The sequence below is a fragment of the Entelurus aequoreus genome, linkage group LG22 (genome assembly GCF_033978785.1).
Source record: "Entelurus aequoreus isolate RoL-2023_Sb linkage group LG22, RoL_Eaeq_v1.1, whole genome shotgun sequence".
In the NCBI taxonomy this organism is placed as follows: domain Eukaryota; kingdom Metazoa; phylum Chordata; class Actinopteri; order Syngnathiformes; family Syngnathidae; genus Entelurus; species Entelurus aequoreus.
The window spans coordinates 8140398-8156375 of NC_084752.1; the positions used below are offsets into that span (position 1 = coordinate 8140398).

At 35.7% G+C, this 15978-nt stretch overlaps 1 protein-coding gene across 1 annotated transcript in view; it reads left to right on the top strand.

Annotated features, from left to right (window-relative positions):
* The first annotated feature begins 285 nt into the window (after nucleotides 1-285).
* Nucleotides 286-15978, top strand: part of LOC133639876 (teneurin-3-like) — a 157786-nt gene continuing 142093 nt past the window's right edge. The window contains exon 1 of the mRNA XM_062033540.1: nucleotides 286-646. The gene's annotated coding sequence lies outside the window, so the exon portion shown is untranslated. The remainder of the gene's footprint in view (nucleotides 647-15978) is intronic.

A 15978-nucleotide genomic window follows, 5' to 3' on the forward strand; every position in this document is an offset into this window, starting at 1 on the left:
AAAGACTAAAAGGACATAAAAAAAGTGCATTTATATGTGTGTCTTCACGCCTATGTGGTGTGTTACAAGGAGGGGGAACAGGGAGGATGTCGCACACTTCTTGCCTCCAAATGCACAAAACAGACATTCTACTCCAATCACACATCGCCCCGCCCTCTTTGGAGCCAACCAATGAGCGCTCTCTTTCCGCTCCCTCTGCCCTCATGGCTCCACCCCCTTTCTCGCTCGACCAGCGCAGCACAACTCACCAAGGCAACCCTCACACACACACACACACACACACACACACACACCACGTAGAAACACACACACACACACACACGCAGCTGTACTGGTAGAAGCAGGCGTGGACACACACACACACTCACACACACTCAGTTTCGTAAAGGTTGCGGCACCGGCGCGTAGAGAAAAAAAGGATTTTGTAGCTCTCCAACATGTCCTGTTATTTTCTGTCCTAAGTGTAGTCAATCAGTGCTCACACACGACAGGCGTGTTGGGTGATTTTTTTGTGTTTTTTTTTTCCACGGAAGAATTAGACAAAAGGACGGCACGGAGGTTGTTTTTTTTTTCTCCCATGAAAGGATCTTATGTGTTTTCTAGAAGGCTTCCCAGCGCAACAAACTGGAGTCCTCACACCCACCAGGTAAACACTTTCTTTAATGGCAGCCTTCGTGCTACCGATGCGCTTCCTTACATCCCCCAACTAATTAGTCATTAAACTCTTTCTGCACATTTTTACTCTTACTATGTTGGAAATTAGTTGGACAAACTTTTCCCAAATGGAAGACTGTGGGGGCTACCTTGATTTTCTTAACATTTAATTCACATTTTAAACCAATCGAATGTAATATGAAATAAGACCTAAAACAGTCAGATTTGTGTCACAGGTTAGTAATAAAAAAAACCTAGTAAAACAAGTAAATCATAATTTTCTCGCGTATAATTAAGATCCAGGTTTCTCTGGGATGAGTTTTTCCACTACACACACACACCATGTTCACCATGTGCTCACGTTTTACATCTACAAAACATTTACTGTCTCATATTATTATTTTTTAAATCATACCACTGTCTTTCTCTTCTCTAATTTAACTTTCATTCTTCGTGGGAGGTACCGGGGATGACATTTGACAGACGTTCTTGATAGAAATAAGACTGAAGATAATCCAGATGGTCAGAAAACATAACGCACAAGCTTACTCTGCAATAGAAAAAAAATAATATATATTTTTTTTCCATGAAAGGATCTTATGTGTTTTCTAGAAGGCTTAACACTTTTTTCAATGGCAGCCTTCGTGCTATCGATCTGTTTCCTTACATACCAACTAGTCATCTAGCTGTTTCTGCACATTTTTTTTTTACCGGTTTTTACTCTTACTATGTTTGAAATTAGTTGTACAAACTTTTCCCAAATGGAATACTGTGGGCTAACTTGATTTTCTTAACATTTAATACACATTTTAAACCAATCCAATGTAATAATGAAAGACGATCAAAAACAGTCAACATGTCAGATTTCTGTCACAGGTTAGTAATAAAAAAAACCTAGTAAAACAAGTAAATCATCAATTTCTCGCTTAGAGTTAAGATCCAGGTTTCTCTGGGATGAGTTTTTCCACTACACACACACACCATGTTCACCATGTGCTCACGTTTTACATCTACAAAACATTTACTGTCTCTTATTATTGTTTTTTTAAATCATACCATGACCAAACCCCTCACTGTCTTTCCCTTCTCTAAATTAACTTTCATTCTTCGTGGGAGGTACCGGGGATGACATTTGACAGACGTTCTTGATAGAAATAAGACTGAAGATAATCCAGATGGTCAGAAAACATAACGCACAAGCTTACTCTGCAATAGAAAAAAAATAATATATATTTTTTGGAAAGGATCTTATGTGTTTTCTAGAAGGCTTAACACTTTTTTCAATGGCAGCCTTCGTGCTATCAATCTGCTTCCTTACATACCAACTAATTAGTCATCTAGCTGTTTCTGCACATTTTTTTTTACCGGCTTTTACTCTCACTATGTTTGAAATTAGTTGTACAAACTTTTCCCAAATGGAATACTGTGGGCTAACTTGATTTTCTTAACATTTAATACACATTTTAAACCAATCCAATGTAATAATGAAAGACGATCAAAAACAGTCAACATGTCAGATTTGTGTCACAGGTTAGTAATAAAAAAACCCTAGTAAAACAAGTAAATCATCAATTTCTCGCTTAGAGTTAAGATCCAGGTTTCTCTGGGATGAGTTTTTCCACTACACACACACACCATGTTCACCATGTGCTCACGTTTTACATCTACAAAACATTTACTGTCTCTTATAATTGTTTTTTAAATCATACCACGACTAAACCCCTCACTGTCTTTCCCTTCTCTAAATTAACTTTCATTCTTCGTGGGAGGTACCGGGGATGACATTTGACAGACGTTCTTGATAGAAATAAGACTGAAGATAATCCAGATGGTCAGAAAACATAACGCACAAGCTTACTCTGCAATAGAAAAAAAATAATATATATTTTTTTTCCATGAAAGGATCTTATGTGTTTTCTAGAAGGCTTAACACTTTTTTCAATGGCAGCCTTCGTGCTATCGATCTGTTTCCTTACATACCAACTAGTCATCTAGCTGTTTCTGCACATTTTTTTTACCGGTTTTTACTCTTACTATGTTTGAAATTAGTTGTACAAACTTTTCCCAAATGGAATACTGTGGGCTAACTTGATTTTCTTAACATTTAATACACATTTTAAACCAATCCAATGTAATAATGAAAGACGATCAAAAACAGTCAACATGTCAGATTTGTGTCACAGGTTAGTAATAAAAAAACCCTAGTAAAACAAGTAAATCATCAATTTCTCGCTTAGAATTAAGATCCAGGTTTCTCTGGGATGAGTTTTTCCACTACACACACACACCATGTTCACCATGTGCTCACGTTTTACATCTACAAAACATTTACTGTCTCTTATTATTGTTTTTTAAATCATACCATGACTAAACCCCTCACTGTCTTTCCCTTCTCTAAATTAACTTTCATTCTTCGTGAGAGGTACCGGGATGACATTTGACAGACTTTCTTGATAGAAATAAGACTGAAGATAATCAAGATGGTCAGAAAACATAATGCACAAGCTTACTCTGCAATAGAAAAAAATAATCATTTTTTTTCCCATGAAAGGATCTTATGTGTTTTCTAGAAGGCTTAACATCGTTTTCAATGGCAGCCTTCGGGCTATCGATCTGTTTCCTTACATACCAACTAGTCATCTAGCTGTTTCTGCACATTTTTTTTACCGGTTTTTACTCTTACTAGGTTTGAAATTAGTTGTACAAACTTTTCCCAAATGGAATACTGTGGGCTACCTTGATTTTCTTTACATTTAATACACATTTTAACCAATCAAATGTAATATGAAAGAAGACCAAAAACGGTCAGATTTGTGTCACAAGTTAGTAATAAAAATGACCTAGTAAAACAAGTAAATCATCAATTTCTCGCTTAGAATTAAGATCCAGGTTTCTCTGGGATGAGTTTTTCCACTACACACACACACACCATGTTCACCATGTGCTCACGTTTTACATCTACAAAACATTTACTGTCTCTTATTATTATTTTTTAAATCATACTACGACTAAACCCCTCACCGTCTTGTCCTTCTTTAATTTAACTTTCATTCTTCAGACTTTCTCGATAGAAATAAGGCTGAAGATAATCCAGGAGGTCAGAAAACATTACGCACGAGCTTACTCTGCAATACAGAAAAAAATAATCAAACTACGGAAGAATTAGACAAAAGGACGGCATGGAGGGTTTTTTTTATTCCCATGAAAGGATTTTATGTGTTTTCTAGAAGGCTTCCCAGCGCAACAAACTGGAGTACTCACACCCACCAGGTAAACACTTTCTTCAATGGCAGCCTTCGCGCTACCGATCTGCTTCCTTACATCCCAACTAATTAGTCATCAAACCGTTTCAGTTTTTCTACTACACACACACACCGTGTTCACCATGTGCTCACGTTTTACATTTACAAAACATTTACTGTCCCTTATTATTATTTTTTAAATCATACTACAACAAAACCCCTCACTGGCCTCTCAATGGTCTTTCTTCCGTTCTTCATGGGAGGTCCCGGGAGGATAGTTGACAGACTTTCTCGATAGAAATAAGACCGAAGATAATCCAGAAGGTCAGAAAACATACCGCACGAGCTTACTCTGCAATTGAGAGAGAGAAAAAAATCAAACAAGAAGTTAATTATTTCATGCGGACAAACCTGATGAATGATACCAGTGAGGCTCAGAGCTAGGACCAGGGCGGTGGAGCTAACTCGCCCTGGTCTTTGAGTAATTCAGATTCACCAAACTTTATTATACCCGTGGGGAAATTAAGGCATTGTTTGCAGTAATACGGAAGAAATAGTACAACAAGGCATACAAAAGAATGACTGTGCATGTGAGCTGTGTGCTTGGTATTTTGTTTTTTTTATGTATTATTTTTATCTATTTATCTTAGTACCATGTTCTTATATTTCTTATGTGTCATTATGAATTTGCACTAAATGAGTTTACTTGCAATTTTGTTGTACAATGACGATAAATATCTATTCTATTCTAAAAAAAAAACAATATATACAGTTAAATATAGAATACAATAAACATGGACTATTGACATTGATGCATACAGTTAAAATAGAATACAATTATTTTGAGTAAATAGTACACTAGTATATACAATGCAAGGGTGCTAGTGGTTCCGTTAATACAGAATATTGTGCAAGTCCATGGCAGCATGTGTGAAACAGGTCTTTAGGTAGATTCTAAACATTTTTGAAATAAGATGGTGTGCAGCCCTATTTGGTAAGTATCCTGGTGAAAAATGTATATTAGGGGTTCCAGCCGGATCACCCAAAAACTGCATAGCATCGCCCTCTAGAGAGCGCTTATATTATCAGCACAGCTATGCGTTTCATTGAGCAAATCTCGTAACCATGTTCATCAAGACAGGATGTGTGAACATCATTGAATAACCTATGCTGTAAAAAAAAAAAAACAGCAGTCGTCTACCGTTTTTGTTTGGAGATGCACATTTTCCAGGGTTTTGAGCCATTTCCAATTTGTTTTGTTTTCTGTGTGGTCCAAATACTCCTTTGATGTTGTAATAATGCGGGCCGTGTTTAATTTAGTTTTTACAATGAAAGAAAACAAGCTTTGCTGCACTTTGGACATCACTGAAGGAGAAGCTAAATAAAGCAACAAATGAGGAGAAAAAAGCCTTTTGTTCATCCTAGCTGTACTTTGTGTATTTTGTCTTCCAAAATCAGGGGAGTCCAAACTTAATTCAGTGAGGGTCGCATGCATAAAACTAAAAGGATGAGTGCATCAACTTTGATTAATGTTATACGTTGAAGATTCTAAAACCAATTTAAAGCTGGTCAATACATGCTAATCTATCACACAAACACATCAACACCTTAACTTTGTTTTTTAAAATGACAAAACAAAATAGTGTAATGTCTGACAGTATATATAATTAAGGCTGCAACAATTATTGAATTACTTTGTTTAGTAAAAAATCCTTCCTTTTTATTCTAATTTTTTTTAAATATTTGTTTTTTTTATATATTAAGTGCAGCAAATAATAATTAATCAAAAATCTGGACAGCATGGAGTGCCCAGAACTTTAAAAACACAGACATAGTTTGTGCACGCAAGACATAAGCGAACTAAGCAGCTGCTAAGGGCCCCACGGCCAACAGGGGGAACCCAAGAGTACATGATTATTTAGATTGTTTTAATACTAGTTCAGGGGTGTCCACAATACGTGCCCGGCAAATCACACGTTTAACAAAATTGGCCCGCGGTGTGTTTTTGTCTAATTTTATACCACCGCAAACTATATTTGATACGATATTGCACAGATTTCACCACCCCCATGTGGAGTTCAATGGAATCACTAGTTAACGACCACTGGGAGCACAGCATTAATGTATATAGCCCAATCCAAACAACTTTCCCCACTAATGGCGTAAATGAACTATAACCAACAAAGAAAGTCAACACACGGTCGCACATTACACACATCCTGCTCATTGAACTTATTGGACATTATAAAACATGTGTATATAATCTAAAATTAGGGCATGATGGGTAATTTTTGCAAAACTCTCGCCATACTTCACCATGTTTGGTGCAGTTTAGCTGCTTGATATTTCTGATTGATTACACAACTTTAAGGACGTCGTCAGGAAAGTAAACAATGTAGGAGTCAAACTTTCACATACTCGTAATATTCAATGTTTTATCGTTTATACTTCATCTGGCATTGTCGTCACGGTGTGGGGGTGGAGGGTTGTTGAGGTTGAACTAGTTGAAGTTGTGTGTTGTTGTTCAGACTGTTCGCTTTCATTAATGCAAACTGAAGTGTTATTTTAGTACAAAAGATTGTTGTGACGTCACAATCAACGCTCTGCATTGTAGCACAAAAAGCATCGTAAAGTGTGTATTTGTCTTTGTGTGTGTGTGTGTGTGTGTGTGTGTGTGTGTGTGTGTGTGTGTGTGTGTGTGTGTGTGTGTGTGTGTGTGTGTGTGTGTGTGTGTGTGTGTGTGTGTGTGTGTGTGTGTGTGTGTGTGTGTGTGTGTGCGTGTTTGTGTGTGTGTGTGTGTGCGCGCGCGCGCATCCATATAACAGTATATTGGCGATTACCCTCGAAAGATGTCTTAACCGCAGTTTGTAATGTATTCTTTCATGTTTGGCAAACTTCCCTCTTCAATTTGGTATGACATTAATTTGCAGACTTAAACATTGCCATCGCAGAACATTCTAAGAACGTAACATGTAAAGTTTCGGGAACTGAAAAAATGCAACCCAAACGCACCCTTTAGGTAATGTTAATTGCCCAAAAAGGCGAATATAATCACAATGTTCTGGGAACCAAAATAATTAGCTGGGTAAACATCCGTGTAAATATCCCACTCATACATTACACTTAGTTGTAATAAATATTAATAAAAAAACAACTGAAGTTAGTGTAGTGATTTCGATATCAAATGTATTTACATTACACACCTACTTTTACATTTAAACCATTTTTCTTACCTTGTTTCTGGTAACTTTGTGCATTAATATTATTTAAGTGTTTGCTTGATATTGTATTTAATTCTGTTGGTTTTTGTACGATGGAATGTGTTACTTTTGTATGTGTCTGAGTGATTTTATTGTTGCACTTAAATGTTTTCTTGCACTACAAATGATTTTTGCACATTGTTGTTGCAGGTTTTTGTTACCAAAAATAATAAACTGAATCAGTATCAGCTTTTATTGGCCAGGTATGTGTAATACACAAGGAATTTAACTTCGGACTGTGCTCTTATTGGCAGAAATTGAGGGCCCCGAAATTAGAAATAGAGGGCCCCAAAATCAAATTTTGCTTAGGGCCCCCTGGAGGCATGGGCTGCTGCAAATACAGCGCACATGAGAGCAGTTGTGTGTGGGTGACGTGATCTGTGTGGCACAGAATAGCAGCGTTTTAAAAAAAAAAAAAAATTGTTATTAATGTACAAATGTTGAAAGTGCAGTTTCAATGTTGATGATGTGCATTTATTAGGGAAAAAAAGATTATGGCAAGCAAAAAATGTGTTGTTTTTTTCAACTATTTTCCCTAAAATACGCATTAAGTCTATAAATAATTGTATCCGATTACATGATTATTCGAACAAATTAATCGATAGATTACTAAAATAATCGATAGCTGCAGCCCTGTAAATAATTAATTAATTGTATGTTTAGGCTAAAAATGGCCACAACCTTTTATTTTTTTTTATTTTTTACAAATTATGACAACTGAACAAATAACGGCTGAGTGAACTATTATTGGTGCCAACTCTTGATGTACTCTTGTCTTTCTTCATGTAGTGCTGATAGTTGCAGCAGTGTTATTCTATTTAGCCTACTGTAGGGCGGAGGGGTCGGGGGTGTGTGTGTGTGTGTGTGTTTGTAAATGCAAGGGCATCTGTGGCCCACAGCTGTTTTTTTAATGGCTTGCTGTGTATTCTTAGAATAAAACGAAACAATAGATATATGTACTTTTGTTAACCCCCTTGATGGAAGTTAATGAGGCGAACTAAGTCGGAGAACAAACAAAACGTATGCACTTAAAAGGTACGCTTCTACATATTTTAATTAGCTAGTTTCAAGTGTTTATTTGCTAGCCAGCTTTTTTTTTTTTTTTTCATTATTTTTTATTCATTTTTCATTTTGGAAAAAAAGTCTTAAGTGAATTCCGACGAAGTTGAAATGTTAATACAGTACTAATAACTCTACTCAGTGGCCTAGTGGTTAGAGTGTCCGCCCTGAGATCGGTAGGTTGTGAGTTCCAACCCCGGCCGAGTCATACCAAAGACTATAAAAATGGGACCCATTCCCTCCCAGCTTGGCACTCAGTATCAAAGGTTGGAATTGGGGGTTAAATCACCAAAAATGATTCCCGGGCGCGACCACCGCTGCTGCCCACTGATCCCCTCACCTCCCAGGGGGTGAACAAGGGGATGGGTCAAATGCAGAGAACAAATTTCACCACACCTCGTGTGTGTGTGACAATCATTGGCACTTTAACTTAACGCTAATAATGATAAAACACTTTGTCGCCTAAAATAGAAAGCTGTTATTTAGGCCGTATTTTCCCTTGAACTATTTATTAGTTGTAGCATGTTAACCCTCCTCCCCCAGACTACACCCATAGCCTTACCTTTCATACATAAACGGATACATAACATACATTGTTTTTCAATGAAACAAACTATATGCTGTAGTGTTATCTCAATTATGTTATTTAAATATTGTACTATTGGAGTGAGTTACCCAGAACAGTGATAAATACAAAACACATTTGTAAAAAAAAACTATTTTACTATACAAAATCACATGTTTGGGGCATTTTGCCCGACCTTTTTAGCATATGTGATGAATGATTACTGTAACTTGACAAAATGTATTGGCAAATCCATGGCAATCGTCATTGTTTACTTTGAAGTGGGCCGATACGTAAGGACCTAAAGAGAAAGTAAACATATCCTATAAGATTTTCAAGAAGTGCTCAACAATGATGCTTCCAACTGAAAATATGTATTTTTACCACAGTCAGGTAAAGTAACATATCACAGTAGTCAACAATGACATGCAGTACAAATTAAAATCTGAGACAAATGAAAAGGTTTGAAAAAAAATATCTGGAGATAAATAAAAATGACAGCACGGAGTATAGGCCAGGGGTGTCGAACTCATTTTAGCTCAGTGAGGAAAATATATGGTAAAATCATGGCATGATAACCTAAAAATAAAGACAACGTCAGATTGTTTTCTTTTGTTTAAAAATAGCACAAGCACATACTGAAAATGTACAAATCATATGGGTTTTTTTTACACTTACATGTTGCGGTTAACAGTATTCTATCTTCATTTGTCGATATTTATACTTTCTGAATAAATCATGTGATAATGATAATCAGTCAAATAGGTGAAATTGAGTCTGGCAGAATTTTAAAATGTTCCTATTAGTGTTATTTTTGTATCTATCAGAATATGAAATGAATAATGATATCAAAATCAAATTACAGGATGTTATTATTATAATTTACTAATTTTCCTCAACTGATGTAACATAATGTGGTTTATTCTGTACATATGTAGCATCATCTACAATACAATAGAACTTGTGAATTCATTAATCATACATGAAGTTATTGTTAATTGTGTGAACATTTAAAATTTAGTGTGTAAGCCAAGGGTGTCAAACTCATTTTCATTGAGGGCCACATCGCAGTTGTGGTTGCCCTCAGAGGGCCGCATTTATCAGTGAGTAATATATACATGTATTTAAATGTAATACATTAACAATATATTTTTTTTACATAAGCTGCAAAAAAAATCTTTTAATTTTACTTGAAAAACTGGCAGCTCAGTCACCAGAATTTTACAGTAAAAGCAGTGTTGTTGTTGTTGTTTTTTTACTGCATATAACAACATTGAATAAATAGAATGGAATGGAGAAACAATATCACTGTTTTTAGCGGTTGAATTCATGCAACAGAGCTGCAAGTTTCGTTTTTAACCGTAAAATCTTGTTGTTTTAATGTTTTTTTGTTTGTTTTTTAATGTTTTAGTGTCTTACTGTATATGGGAAAAAAACAGTACCCCCGGGCACTTGAGTTTGACACCTGTGGTGTAAGCAATTGGAAAAAACTGCATCATCTGCTCTCTGTAATGCGTTCTGTAGTGCCAGTTTTTTATTTTTTTACGTAAAATCTTGTTGTTTTAGTGTTTTTTGTTTGTTTTTTTTAATGGGAAAAAACAGTACCAAAGTTGATTTTATGATAAAAACCTCGTAAAATGTATTGTCAATTATACGGTCTACAAATTGATTGATAATTTGTTTTGAAATCATAAGTCAAGCAGATATTTAAGTACAGTATTTATCTTTATTTTAACAATCTTTTTGGAATACATGATTATATAATATTTTGACTTTGATAATGTTGCGTTTTAAAAGATATGCAATTGCATACAGTACATGGTTTTTAACGTCAAAAGGGAAATACATGTATTTAGTAAGAAAAGATTAAGCATTTTATTAACGCATATTATTTCCAGGCTTTGGCGGGCCACGTAAAATAATGTGGCGGGCCAGATTTGGCCCCCGGGCCCTTGAGTTTGACACCTGTGGTGTAAGCAATTGGAAAAAACTGCATCATCTGCTCTCTGTAATGCATTCTGTAGTGCCAGTTTTTTATTTTTTTACGTAAAATCTTGTTTTAGTGTTTTTTGTTTGTTTTTTTAATGGGAAAAAAACAGTACTAAAGTTGATTTTATGATAAAAACCTCGTAAAATTTATTGTCAATTATACAGTCTACAATTTGATTGATAATTTGTTTTAAAATCATAAGTCAAGCAGATATTTAAGTACAGTATTTATCTTTATTTTAACAAACAATCTTTTTGGAATACATGATAATATAATATTTAGATTTTGATAATATTGCATTTTAAAAGATATGCAATTGCATGCAGTACATGGTTTTTAATGTCAAAAGGGAAATACATGTATTTAGTAAGAAAAGATTAAGCATTTTATTAACGCATATTATTTCCAGGCTTTTGTGGGCCACGTAAAATAACGTTGTGGGCCAGATTTTGCCCCCGGGCCCTTGAGTTTGACACATGTGGTGTAAGCAATTGGAAAAAACTGCATCATCTGCTCTCTGTAATGCGTTCTGTAGTGCCAGTTTTTTATTTTTTTAACGTAAAATCTTGTTTTAGTGTTTTTTTGTTGTTTTTTTAATTGGAAAAAAACAGTACCAAAGTTGATTTTATGGTAAAAAACTACTCAAGTTTATTGTCAATTATACAGTCTACAATATGATTGATAATTTGTTTTGAAATCATAAATCAAGCAGATATTTAAGTACAGTATTTATCTTTATTTAAAAAAAATATATTATTGGAATACATAATATTTTGATTTTGATAATATTGCATTTTAAAAGATATACAATTGCATGCAATACATGTTTTTTAATGTCAAAAGGGAAATACATATATTTAGTAAGAAAAGATTAAGCATTTTATTAACACATATTATTTCCAGCCACATAAAATAATGGGGCGGGCCAGATTTGGCCCCCGGGGCCTTGAGTTTGACACCTGTGGTGTAAGCAATTGGAAAAAACGGTATCAACTGCTACCCCGAAGGGAATAAGCGGTAGAAAATGGATGGATGGATGGTATCAACTGCTCTCTGTAATGCTTTGGGAGGAGCGTGGGAGGAGCGATCGCATTAAATGACACATCTTTAATTTGATTTTGGATTATTTTGAAGTCTATTTTTTTTCTATTATAACAGGTGGCGAAATGTAACCTGCAGAATATGGTCGACAAAAGACTGCACGTCGGCACGTGTAATTGCGGAGAAGCGATCGCAATGTTTTCATATATTTTACTCCCTCCACTCCCCAACAAATCTAAGGATGATACTGAATTTTATTTTTACTATGTATGTGTTTTCCCCAAATCAATAAAGAAGACCCGTGGATGATAAACTGATAGCTGTTTTGCGTAGCAAATAAAGCCTTGGAGTTAAACATTTATATTTATTCGCGACTGTTCATCTCCTTGACAGCTGCGGGTGAACGGCATTTAACGGTGTAAAAGTCGGGAGAACATTCTATGTTTCTTTGAGCGCGGTGTGTGTTTATAGAGGCACACTGGTGTGTGTGTGTGTGTGTGTGGTGAGGTGAAGGTAAGGGTGGACGCTGCACCGCTGATCAGACGCAGGGAAAGAAGACCGGCTTTTCTGTTTGCCTAATGACTTCCAGACACATACATTTGCATTCCATTGCCGTGTGTGTGTGTGTGTGTGTGAGAGTGTGTGTCTGCCCCCGCCCTTTACCTTTTCATTTAGAAACATACATTTTGAGACTCTGCCGAAACGTGTGTGTGAGTAAGAAAGTCCCGGCAGGAAGTAGGTGATGGATTAAAGGAATTAAACTGTCACCGTGAACGGAAACATGCTTAAAGAGACACGTCGTAAAGACAGGAGGGCAAAGATAGTGCTTCAGAGACGATGAACATGTGTAACTGATTAAGATTCCGAGGGGCCTATTGGGCATGAGAAGATGTCAAGAGAAATTACAAGTTTACACTTTTATACATTTAAAAAAAATCTGATTAATCACACTTTTAAATTTGGATTACTCACGATTAATCACAAACTATAACTGGTTTGCATAATTCAAATTACCATAAAAAAAGACTCCTATATTAGGACACAAATGCAATTTTATTGTCAGAATGTCATCCAGGAACATTTTTAAAAAGGTTTAACATTTTTTGCTAAAAACGTGGTAAGTTTTATCTAAAATCCAGTCAGGGTTTATTTTGTAGTGAAGATGAGCAGCGAGCACACGAGTCGGAGTTTCCTCACTCATCTTTATGACTCAGACTTCTTAGACTTAGACTTCCTTTTTATTGTCAGTCAAATTTGAACTTTACAGTGCAGATAAGAACGACATTTCGTTGCATTGGCTCGTTGTAGTGCAGGATTAAAGAGCAATAAGGTGCAGATATAAATAAATAGATTACTGTACAGATAAATATATTGCACTTTTGCTTATGCATCCAAGTTTATGGATGTATGTTATATTGTCTTTACATTCCAGCGAGTTAATCTGTTTTTTGGGGGGGAATTGAGGGGATTATTATGATGCGTTCAAGAGTCTTACGGCCTGAGGGAAGAAGCTGTTACAGAACCTGGAGGTTCTGCTACGGAGGCTGCGGAACCTCTCTCTAGAGTCCAGCAGTGGAAACAGTCCTTGGTGGGGGTGGGAGGGGTTTTGTTAACCGGATCATTAACCGTATAACAATGGTTACCTTTCAGGTAACCATCCGCAGTTAAGTTAAAAAAGCATGTACAGTCAAAATAAATTGCCTGACTAATGTGCATTTTTTGTGACTAACTACATGAGTTTTGACAGCCTTAGTTAAAACATTTGTTTACTTGAACTAGGCTTGTACGGTATACCGGTATTAGTATAGTACCGCGGTACTAATGAGTCATATTCGGTACTATACTGCCATGGGTGGATCTACACCTAACATCCACTGTAATGATACCACATACAGTAGCGTATCTAGTCGATACTACTATGATTACGTTGATATTTTTTGGCATCACAACATCTTCTTTCGTTTTTTTTAAATTTATATTATGTTTATAAACTCAGGAAATATGTCCCTGGACACATGAGGACTTTGAATATGACCAATGTATGATCTGTAACTACTTGGTATCGGATTGATACCCAAATTTGTGGTATCATCCAAAACTAATGTAAAGTATCAAACAAGAGAAGAATAAGTGATTATTACATTTTAACAGAAGTGTAGATAGAACATGTTAAAAGAGAAAGCAAGCAGATATTAACAGTAAATGAACAAGTAGATTAATGATTTTTTTTCTACCACTTGTCCTTAATTATTTTGACAAAATAATAGAATGGAAAATGACACAATATGTTACTGCATACGTCAGCAGACAAATTATGAGCCTTTGTTTGCTTACTAACTAATAAAAGACAAGTTGTTCATGTATGTTCACTATTTTATTTAAGGACAAACTTGCAATAAGAAACATATGTTTAATGTACCCTAAGATTTTTGTTAAAATAAAGCCAATAATGCAATTTTGGTACCCTTTATTTAGAAAATACCGAAAAGTACCGAACAGTATCGAAATAATTACCAAAATAATCAGAAGTCCCAAAGTGACAAATGTTTGGAGTAGTGCAATACACATATATTTGTGACAGTCATCTGACTATCCCAGGATAAGGCGAGCTCATTTTTTGCCATTAAAAGTTAGTTCTTACACTATTTTCTCAATCAATTCATATAAGACAAGCTGGCAAAATATCCAGCTTTCAGCCTTAAAAATTGCTGTGGCAATTGCAAATAATATCAGCAAAAATGCTAATATGGGTAGGGTTGCTAGGCTTAAATAACAGAATTGTGACGTATTAAGAAACAAATGAAAAAAAACGGGCTCTCGTAAGATTGGAACATTTGGAAGGAAGTTATGATTGTATCATTGTCCATCACAAAGGGGAGATATTGATGCCACAGCAGTCATGCAGTGCAAACATTTATGAAAATGGAAAAAGTTGGGGGAAAAATATATATTTTATTGTTTAATATGGTTTCTGTCTGAGGACAAACATGAAACAAACATTGTTTATGTTTTCCAATGCTGTAAAAATGTGCAGAATTAATATAACATTTTCAACATTTGCTTCAGCCTGCGACAAACGTTTCTTTCAAAAACCTGTGCGAGCACATATTCCTAAAAATGAACTACATCAAATTCAAACACCGCACGATATAGAGCCTCGGTTCGCCTGGTGCCAACCTTGAGACCTCCGATTTCGGGAGGTCGGGGGTGGGGCGGGGGCGTGGTTGGGGGTGGGGGGCGTGGTTAAGAGGGGAGGAGTATATTTACAGCTAGAATTCACCAAGTCAAGTATTTCATATAAAAATATAAGAAATTCAGAATTCAGTGAATTCTAGCTATATATATATATATATATATATATATATATATATATATATATATATATATATATATATATATATATATATATATATATATATATATATATATATATATATATATATATATATACAGTGGGGCAAAAAAGTATTTAGTCAGCCACCCATTGATTGTCAATGGGTGGCTGACTAAATACTTTTTTGCCCCACTGTATATATATATAGCTAGAATTCACTGAATACTAAATATACTATATACTTGAATTTCAGTGTTCATTTATTTACACATTTACACACACATAACACTCATCTACTAATTGTTGTACTTGAAAGTGCAATGCTTTGCAGCCAGAAGCACAGCCTTATATACTACATACATACTAAATACACAGTAATGAAAACACAGTTGTTCTACTAACTGTACTGGGCTTGCTGCTTACTTACTAAAAAAAAAAAAACACTTACCTTTCACTATTTGAGTAGCCTTTGTTCTGCCATTTGCGTACTGGCGAGCGATCTCTGAATCCGGGAACATATCCTTCACGGATTTGTTGAAGACATCCGCAAATGAGAACGGGATGTTGCTTCCAGCTATCAGCATAGCCATCTTTGTCTCGGCATAAGTTTCACCACCGGGTCTCCATTTAGCGAAGTGGCCCATAACACTGGGCTGTGTTGCGCTGCCGCCGCTTTGTGCTTCGCTGACCGTTCATGAGTGAGTATATCCGTTCGGCCACCGTGTTCAATGGAGAAGTCTGTCTGTTCTACAAAATTTACAGGCAGCATACCCCTTCCCCTTCGAACTGTCGTGGATAAACTGAAATTCTTGTTTCCATTCGTTTTGGAACTT